Source organism: Colius striatus, chromosome 2, assembly GCF_028858725.1.
Source record: "Colius striatus isolate bColStr4 chromosome 2, bColStr4.1.hap1, whole genome shotgun sequence".
Lineage (NCBI taxonomy): Eukaryota > Metazoa > Chordata > Aves > Coliiformes > Coliidae > Colius > Colius striatus.
The window spans coordinates 120390224-120399795 of record NC_084760.1 but is presented as its reverse complement, the minus strand read 5'-3'; positions in this window follow the sequence as shown (position 1 = coordinate 120399795).

The following is a 9572-nucleotide window of genomic DNA, read 5'->3' as shown; positions in this document are numbered from 1 at the left end:
GAAGAGGTCAGAAGAGGCCACTTCTTCATGCCACTTCTCTCCTTGAAAAGGCAAGAATAGTGATCCTTAACACTCTTTTAAGCCAAGAACGTGTTTCAAAGTGCAAGAGCAGGGTTACAACAGTTATTATTGCCTATCACAAAGGCTCGCCAGTTAAAATATTTGTTGTGCTGTTGTTACATGCTCAGAGTGAAACAAAATGGTACAGTTACAGGACAGTGGTGTTGTTCATACATTAATTATTCCTCACACAGATTATTGCCCAGTGCAGAAAAAAAAGATTAGTAATTACTTGATTATTGTTTGTGTCTATGAGCATGAATGAAGAGTAATGTGATCGTGGAGATCTGATTACTCCAACAGTGAGATCCACGTGGGATTACATTAATACAGACTGTCGCACTTGATCTTAAACTCATTTGTTATCTGGAGTGGTATGTATCTGGGGGATATTTAATAAAAAAATCAGTCATTGTGAGTTTGTTTCTAATGCTATTTTGACATTTCTTGTTGTTTACTAATCTTTTCTGTTAACTGGATTTTCCTGTTAAAGCTGCGTTTATAGAAAACAGATTCATTGGCTGGGAGAACAGTTCCAGTAACAATTTTTCTCTTGTGCCAACATGTTTCTTATCTTTTTGGCAAGGCACAGGGGGGAAATAAAACAAGTGATCCAGAAATGTAGGATTTGGCCTGGGCAAAAGGATCATTAACTTTATCCAGATTCAGGATTCATTGTGCAGTGGTATTCGGTACAGAAGGTGGCAAAACAGGAATCTTCACTGTGTTTGCCTGAATTCACGTTTGCTTTGCTGCTGACAAAGAGAGGATTGTTGGGAAAGATGTTTAGGTCGTTGTTACTCATTAAAACTGCTGTTTCCTGGCTTCTGGTAAATAACTGTTTATACTGATTTTAAAATGTATTTGATTTCGTAAGAGTGATAAAGGAGTGGTTGGAAACATTCTTACAAGACACGAGCAACACAAATCTTGTCTTCTGTAAAGCACAGAAAGTGGTTGTTTAGGGCTTTTAAAGCTTTGATTCCATCGGGGAAGCCAACATACTTAAAAGCAGAGAATTACATGATACCGGTGACATGCAAAGAAAAGACAATGGGGTAACATTTCATGGAGAATGAACACAAAATGAAACAGGGTAGCATTTTGTGGGGAATGAACACAAAGTGATACATGTGTGTTGAAGCTGAACCACTGATGTTGAAGAATTTAGAAAGATGCATAACAAAGATGTGGTAGAATGTGTAGGGATGACTTAGAAGTGATCCAGAAGTGAAAATCTTTCTAACAGGTGTTATCCATTCACCACAGAGGACAAAACCACATGGAATTAGTGTGAAAAGTGGTTTTCTTGAACGTGCTTGCTGTCAGCAGTAAACAGCATATAACAAACACTTTTGCATTAGCTCCAAGCATCTGCCACTTTGTCTCAATTTCTATGCAAAAGGAACTCTGGCATTCTGTCCTGCCTTCTGTCATCAGCAATATTACAGTCGTAACTTGTATGCTGACATTGTTCTGAAATCTTAGAGAAGTGCTGTAACTTTTAAACTCTTGAGAAGCAGCCATGCAAAATATGTTTCAACTTGAAAAAAAAAAAGCCATTCATCCACATTACATCTACCAAAGAACGAGTTTTAGAGCTGTCATTATATATGGTTGTAAAAAAAGTCCAGAGTAAACATAAAAAAAATGTTTTTCAGATGATGCTTTTAAAAATAATGATGAACCTTGTTATTTTTTCCATTTGAACTTGCATTAGAAGAGTTAAACAGTTCACAAACAGCAGTGAGCATTGAAAGTATATCTTTTGACTCAAACCAAAATTATTGGATAGCTTTTTCCACACTCATCAAAATGAGAAGTCTTAAGTGTATGAGCTTCCTAAGAGTCATGGGCCGACATGCTATGGCCATACCACTGAAAAAGGATACGAGAACTCAGAATTAGTTGAAGATAATAGGCAGCAAACAAAATTAATGTTTAGCCTCATGGCAAAGCAAAAGTGTTGTTCATTTATTCAGCATGATGTGCACTTAATTGCTGTCTTCGTTAAGTTTTTACCTCTGTTTATTTTTCCACTCCAATCCATACTCATATGTAGTAGTAATAGACACCACCCAAGAACACACATCACTTTACTTTTCCCATTGCTATTTCTCCCATATGGTTTGGGATTAGGATAAGAGAAATGTTTTTCTTCCAAACTTCTGCTTTATGCACAGTAGATGCCAGTAAACTGGAGTAAACCTGCTTTGCTCTGGAACTTCTAAACTAAGGCTCATGAGCCACCCACCAACATTTCAGTAGGCGAAAAATACTGAAAAGGTGTTTTTACTCTCCTGTTTATGGCAAATACTTGATCTTTTCATACTATACAGCACTACACTCCACACATAGGATACCATGCTGACAAGAATGCTTTCTATAATTAACCTCCACCAATACTTGGATTCGGGTCTCACCTGGGGAGATCACAATTTAGTGACTGTATTTCCCATTATTGACTTCCTAAAATAAGACCAAGTGTGGCAAATAGATGGCCCATGCACCATGCTCTCAAGACCAGCATGTTTGGCCATCTTGTTGAGAGAAATAACAAGTTCCAGAGCCAAAGGACCTCTTCTGTGAACGCCCTACCCACAGATGTTCAGCAATCATAAATCAGGGCTAACATAAGCTATGGTGACAGCATGTGTGGAGATACATTTTTAGTAAAACAGCAAAGAGAAATCTATCCATCTTGAGGGCATGCTGAAAGTACTCATTAAAATTTGGATACCTGCTCCTGGGAACAATGTCTGGAACTGAAGTCCCTCCCAAAATATTTCTCCACCCAGAAGTCAAAGATCACCAAAGTAGACTTTTCTGTCTTAGTAGCCTTGAGATTGAGTTAGCCAGCCTACTGTCATAGCAAACCCCACAGAGAGGGAGCCTAGAGATCAAAAATCTCCTTCTGTAGGGGAGATTGTTCTATCATGTTGTGATGAGGCTTGTTCCCCCCAGAACTTCTCTCCTAACTGCCACCAGAGCCTTTTCCCACCTTTCAGTCTTGGTAGTTGTGACTACCACTATTTACCCCATTTCTTACCCTGTTCAGAAGAGCATCCAGAGTAAATATTCTGTTTCCAATGACCATGACTTTGTACTTACTTGGCAAAATTGTTCTATTTGAAAGCAATAGGAATGAATTGGAAGTTAAAATAAACAACCCCAAAACCAAAACCCCCTAAACAACCAACCACAAAAGAGTCAAGACCAATGTAGACACCTGCAGCTACTTAGCATAAAAAGCTTGGGCCTTCCAAGAATTTTTAAAGCCCCGGCTCTTGGGTACAGATCCACCTCTGGCACAGCTGGGGCCAATCTAGCACCTCTGAAATCCCTATTTAAGGATGGAATTTGAAGTGCTTGGGAGGAGGTGTAAGAGTGTGGTAAGATTGAGGTGGTTATGCAGGCTCCACAGTCAGAGAAAGAGAGGAGGAGCAACTGACTGCAGACCCTTTTGCAACCTCTGGTGAGAAGGCCGGTTGTACCCTTGCAAGCCATAGGAAGTAATGGCAGGCTCGAGAGCCACCAGTAGCTCTGGATGGGTGAGAGACTGTGTGAGGAGATGGCCATGGCACAGGCCATTCTTTAGAGCTGGTGGGCCACAGAGCACATCTACATGAGTGCCAGAGAAGAGCTGCAATTATTGGGATGAATACACGTTGGAACTGCCTGTGCAGGGCTGCCATGTGTGTGAGGTACCCTGTGCAGGGAGGACTGGCATGGAGCCTTTCTGCCCTGAGGAGAGACAAACCATGATAGTACTTTTGTTTTTTTAAGTGAGATTTTAGAGATTAATTTACTGTATTTAAAAAATTAATCTCCTTAATACTATACAAATGCAAAGTTCTTTAATAATGTTATGTTGCTTCTTCAGAAAGCTCTTCTATAACCATTTCCAAGTCTCTCAAGTCATACAAAGCCTGTGAGTTTCTCCTGGGAGACACTTACTCAGAGGACTAGTGTTAAGAACTGAATTCACCAGGCACCTTCTTCTCTTTGAAACACTCCAAAGAGCTTGGATGTGTGTGTAATTGAGTAAATCTATCCATTTCAATAGTTTTAATATGCTTTAGATCATTACTCAAGTGTACAGGAGACTGGCAGCAGTTTTTGACTGAAACATGTTAATGTACTTGTGTATTTTATGGCAATTTTTGTTGTGATGCTTTCTCTTTCACCAACTCCTTGGAAACAAACATTTCAAGTCGGTGTTTGGGATAGGCCATGGTACTGTGTGGTTTTATACATGTGTATTTACTTACTAAATGTGTATCTGTATACATTTGTACTTACTAACTAGATAGGTCTGTTTGATGTAACATTTGAGATTCTGCAAATATTTCTTTTAAGCATTTTTATAGTGGTTTTGAAGTCAGTGCTGTTTTTGAAGTGGTAAAAATGCTTTGGTGATGGGTATCAAGCTGGGGCTGAGGCTTATGCTGGGGAGCTGTTGGATGCTTGTTGGCTTGGTTAGAGCAAAAGAATGAGTAGATGGACCTGAAACAGTCATTTGTTGTGTTGTCATAAATAATGGCATTTGGGTTAAAAAAGGAGGAATGGGGGAAATTTCTAACTGTAGTAACTTGTAAAAGTTGGATGAGTACCGCTAGGTATATAAATGAGTGTGGAAGAGCAGTCTTCTTTAGCTGGGGCAGCAGCTGGTGATGTTGGAGAAACAATGTTGAGTGAGAGCCTTTCGTTAAGGAAAGCCCTGAAACCAGATGTAGGGAACACACAAAAGAGTGCAGTCCTGGCCCCATGGGTCTCAGGCAGTGCCCTTGTTCATGTTTGAGAATCCTCTCCTCTTACTATCCCAAATCCTGTCTGAGAATGTCTTGCAAAGGTCAGTAAAAGGATTTAGAAGTTACATCTTCTGACAAATTTTTTTTCCTGTCAGATATATCATTTAATCATCTTTGGCTTCAACAGAAAATCAGAGGGATGAAAGTAACAATGTGTGGAGACTATCCTGTGTGCTACATGTGTCTTTTTGGAGGACCTCTGGGGGAGGTCTCATCGTGCCCTGTCCTTTCCATAGGGAGAAAATTGATAATACCTTGCCCACATTTGTATCGAGCTCCCTGGACAGAGAAAAACCCTAAAATGAGTTTTCTTGCATCGTTCTCTATTTCATCTTCTACCACAGGGTGGCACTGGTTAGCTGACCAAGGGATATGCTTTGCCTGTTGCAGTCAAAGCTGGGTTGCCGCGATTTTACCACGATGCCCACAGAGCGCAGCTTTTGCCCACACAACTCCTCCGTGGCTTGCTTGGAAACTTCACAAGATAGATTGTTTGTGGAGTAATAGAAAACAACGATTTGTTTTTCATTACGTGTTACTTCATAGCTCTCTAATCCTTGAGATAAATTCCCAGCGTGGCTTTCCAGTGTGATCAAGTGGAATATAGGCAGTTTTCAACTTGCAGGGATGAATGAGTGGTACAGGAAACTTTAAATTCGAAGTGAAAGGAAAAACCTACACAAATGGTAAATTTTACAAAAGTAACAAGAAACAATGCTCCCCCTTTGTGTGTGCAATGGGAGTGAAGGGTGGCTGAAGAGCAGCTAACTGGGGTTTAAAAATGAGGATATGGATGTGAGACTTTAAGCCTTTTCATCAGAGAATCACATTCACTGTTACATTCTTCACACAACAGCCAGAGTTTAAATAAGTGCAAAAACTCTCTGCCTGGATGGGTTAATTTTTAGACACCTATTTTCAAAACTGAATTACCACCACTTCTAACGTGACAGATTACTTTTGTGACCTCATCTTTAGTTAAAGAATGTAAGTGAACATGATGTATAATGCACAAAGCTTTCAGATGTGTGTGCTTGTTTACTTTCAATTCAGGTTTTGGGTGCCCAAGTTAAAATGATTTGTACTCTGGCACCTCTCCCCAAAAATCCAGTCTGAGGTGTGAGCACTGCTTGGGGCTCCTCTCTGTACCAACCCATGAGGCAAAGAAAATGTGTGTGGAATAAGATGAATATTGAAAATGAGTTTTAAAACCCCAAACCGGTTACTGTCTCAGATTTTCCTGTGTGGTAATCCATAAACTAGTGGAATTGCACTTACTATTGCCTTAAATGTTTGATAGATTTTAAAGGAATTATAACTTTAAGCCTCAATGAATTTCCCTTATTGTGTTCCTCTTCCTGTTAGGGAGAAACATCAGCTGTCTCTTGTTGTATTGTGAGAATGCATTTGCCTCATTAAAATCCTTTTGACTGTTGCTCTGCTTGGGAGTGTGGCTGTGGATTTGGGGTCTGCCCCTGGCCTGCAGCACCTTGTGAGACTTGTGCCTGTTTTAGGGTAAAGCAACCCTAAAACTTTGTACTGGAGATAAGTGCACCAAATGAGTAAGTAAAAGAGGTGGTAGCCTTGAGAGGCAGGGGGATGTGAGGTAAAACTTGGGAAAGACAAGAGGTGGTCTCTGGCTTGCCTTCAACCGGTCAGTAATTGAAACATCTTAGCCATTGAATCCTTTAAATTGTTACTGTCTGTGAAACTCAAGGAAGAAATCTTTGAAACATTGTCAAAGGTGGTTCTTTATGAAGTGTGAACTTAACAGTGTGGTGAATATATCATTTGAGGTGAAGCAGCAGAGGCCTGTGAATCGTATCTGTTCCCTCTCTTTCCCCTTTGGCTTGGTGGTTTGCATTTTTCTAATTTCAAAATAAAATTATAAGTAGGAGCTGGGAACTGTGTGAATTTGGTGATTGATAGGGGTTTTGTTTGCTGTTCTCACCCACTCTCCTTATAAAGAAGATCTAAGCTTAAATTAAGAGCTAATGATGGAGCAGTTTGTCAACTGGTGCCGTATCCTTGATCTATTTCCAGTGTGTTGGCTCCATCCTCTTGCTGTGACAAATGTCATTGGTTTTGGCAGGGCTGGGTCAAGCCCTTTGTAAGGAGCCTTCAAATTTTACCATAAACACGTGGAATAGACTCAAACTTATTTCTTTAAAATGCTTCCTTAGGATCCCTAAATGTTTGTTATATTTTTTGCTTTTTTTACTTTGGAGAAAACAAATCAGTGTTATTTTAGGGAATGTAATAAGAGATACACCTTGATATAAGTCCCCTGATCAGAGGAGATAGCACATAATCCTACAAAATGAAGGATGAAAAAGACAATAAAAAGTTTTTAAGGCTGATACAGGTATGATTTATAGTCAGGACCCAGTTAAAAATTCCATCAACACTTACTGTAGTTATAGTTGCACATTGGTGCATTGTTGAAAGAAAGGTTAGTAAAGGAATTAAGTATGTGGTGTTTAATTCATTCAGTTACTTGCGCAAGTTGCAACTAGTCTGAAAAATGCCAGCATTGTTTGTAAGAGTAGCAAGAGAATAATGGCACATGTTAATAGCCATAAAGGTATCTGCTGTGTAAGTGTAGTCAACAGTGTCTTGGGACCTGAAATGTGTGAAAAAACATATAAAATGTTCAATAGGGTTCTAGCAGCTGCAGAAGTCCAAGTAGTAAAGGAAGAGGGAGTGGTGGCAGTCATTTGTTTCACAGCTGACAAGTTTAGTGATTCCACTTCAACCTTTGATTTATCTCATTTAACTTAATACTGTGTGTTTGGCCTTCAGCTTCTTTCAGGTGCTGCCTGGCCCAAGAGCATCTCACAGTCCCAAATTTAACCGAAGTTATTTGTAACTCTTTATATAGTGGGTGTAAACAGCATCTAAAGGAAAGCTAGCAGCTTCTCTATGGTATACTGATTTTTAACTCTGTGTTACTGGACTGATCTTTGTCAATAACTCTCAGCATACTCTTCCCAGGATGGATAATATTCTATTCCTCTACCTTTGGGTTTAGAGGTTACATCCCAGTTCTGAGGAAAAACACCTATTATTAAGTGATTTTTAATTGTTCCCACTCTTCTCAAGACAGTAATAAGATTGTGGGTGTACAGACAAGTATAAACACACAACTCAGGGTAGCAATACCCAGTCTATCATGTTAGCTATGTACTCCTGTTTACTTAATCTTCTCTGTTTTTTTTCCTCTGCCTCTTTTTTTTTCCAGTTCCAAGCAGTTGTTAGGTAGTTTCTATTTCCAAAATCCTCAAAAAGATGTAATTCTGCATGTGCCATGACTGACAAAAGAGCTGTCATCTGGAAATCTCTTCATTCCTTTCCGAATCTGCTTTAGTCTGATACTTTTAGTTTTGAGAGGAGTAGTTGAAGTATGCTAATAAAACCTTGATCCTCCTTTACTGGAAGCTCATGCCATGTAGCCCCATCTCCTGATTGTGTAGTTTGTAGCCTAGCTGTTACTGTAAACCACTCACATCACCCATGTGTGCTTGTCTGCAAGAGTGACTCTGGGAGCTTTGTGTTTTGTGGCCAAGTGCTCAAAAGGAAGTGTCAAAACCCCAGGTTAGCTCTGTAATCTCGCCCTTGTGGGTATATGTTGTGTTATAAGCTTTAATCGCATGGCTGCAAAGTGTTTCTGAAATGCACTATAATCAGCATTTTCTAAAGCCTTAGTTGCATGAGTTATACCTCTGTTTTTTCTTGGGCTGTTTTACTTTCTGCAGACAGTGCTGAGGCTGTGGCGCCTGCCTGGCAGTGGCGCGTGGTCAGCTCTACTTGCACAGCAGTTTGTACATTGTACACAGTGGTACAGTGCAAGATGCTGATGGGCACTAACAAACACAAAGCCTTTAAGGAAGGCTGCGCAGATAAAACAATGCAAAGAAAATCCTCTCTTCCCTCGGCTTTGTGCTCTGAAAAGGAGTTTGACTCTAAATTTTGAGGTTAGGTATGATTTCTTTTTTGACCCTGGTAAGGATTTAAAGCCTCTGTATGGTTATGAGCCTCTGCCCCTGAATGACTGAGCTGGAGGAAAACTGAATTTCTTGGCTGAGTCTGCAAGGTTTGGGGATTGTTGGCCTGTGCAGTGAGATCCCTGGCCAGGGCTGGCCCTGAACACCAGTGGCTCCTGTGCCTGTCTTACATGAAGGAAGGAAAATGCCTTTGAGGATTGCATTTGTGACAATTTGGGGTCTTTTCAGCACCCACTTCTTACCTGCTTCTTACTGGGTGGGTGTTAATGCCTTCTGGAGGGGATTTCTTTTCTGTGATCACAGATGATGACACTTCCTAGCCTGACCTATGCAGTTTGTCAGGGTATGTGCTGCAATCCCTAAATGCCTGAGGGAGGCTGATGGGAGCCTACCTATGTGTCCCTTGAGTTACGTTGCTAATGGCAAAAGGATGGGGTACCCTTTGTGCCTGGATGTGCTGGCTTTGGCTGAGTGACCACCGAGTTTGGTCTCGGTGCTGAGCAAATGTCAAAGCAAAGGATTGCACAGACTTATTGTTCAGGGAAATATGCAAGTCTTGGTAGAAAAATTAGGAGCACAAATGTTTGACAGAAGGAAAATAAAGTATTAGAGCACATACTTGCACCATGACTATGCCTCCAAATTGAATTAACTATGGATACACTTCCTCAGCCCTTCTGTTCCCCACAGATTTTTC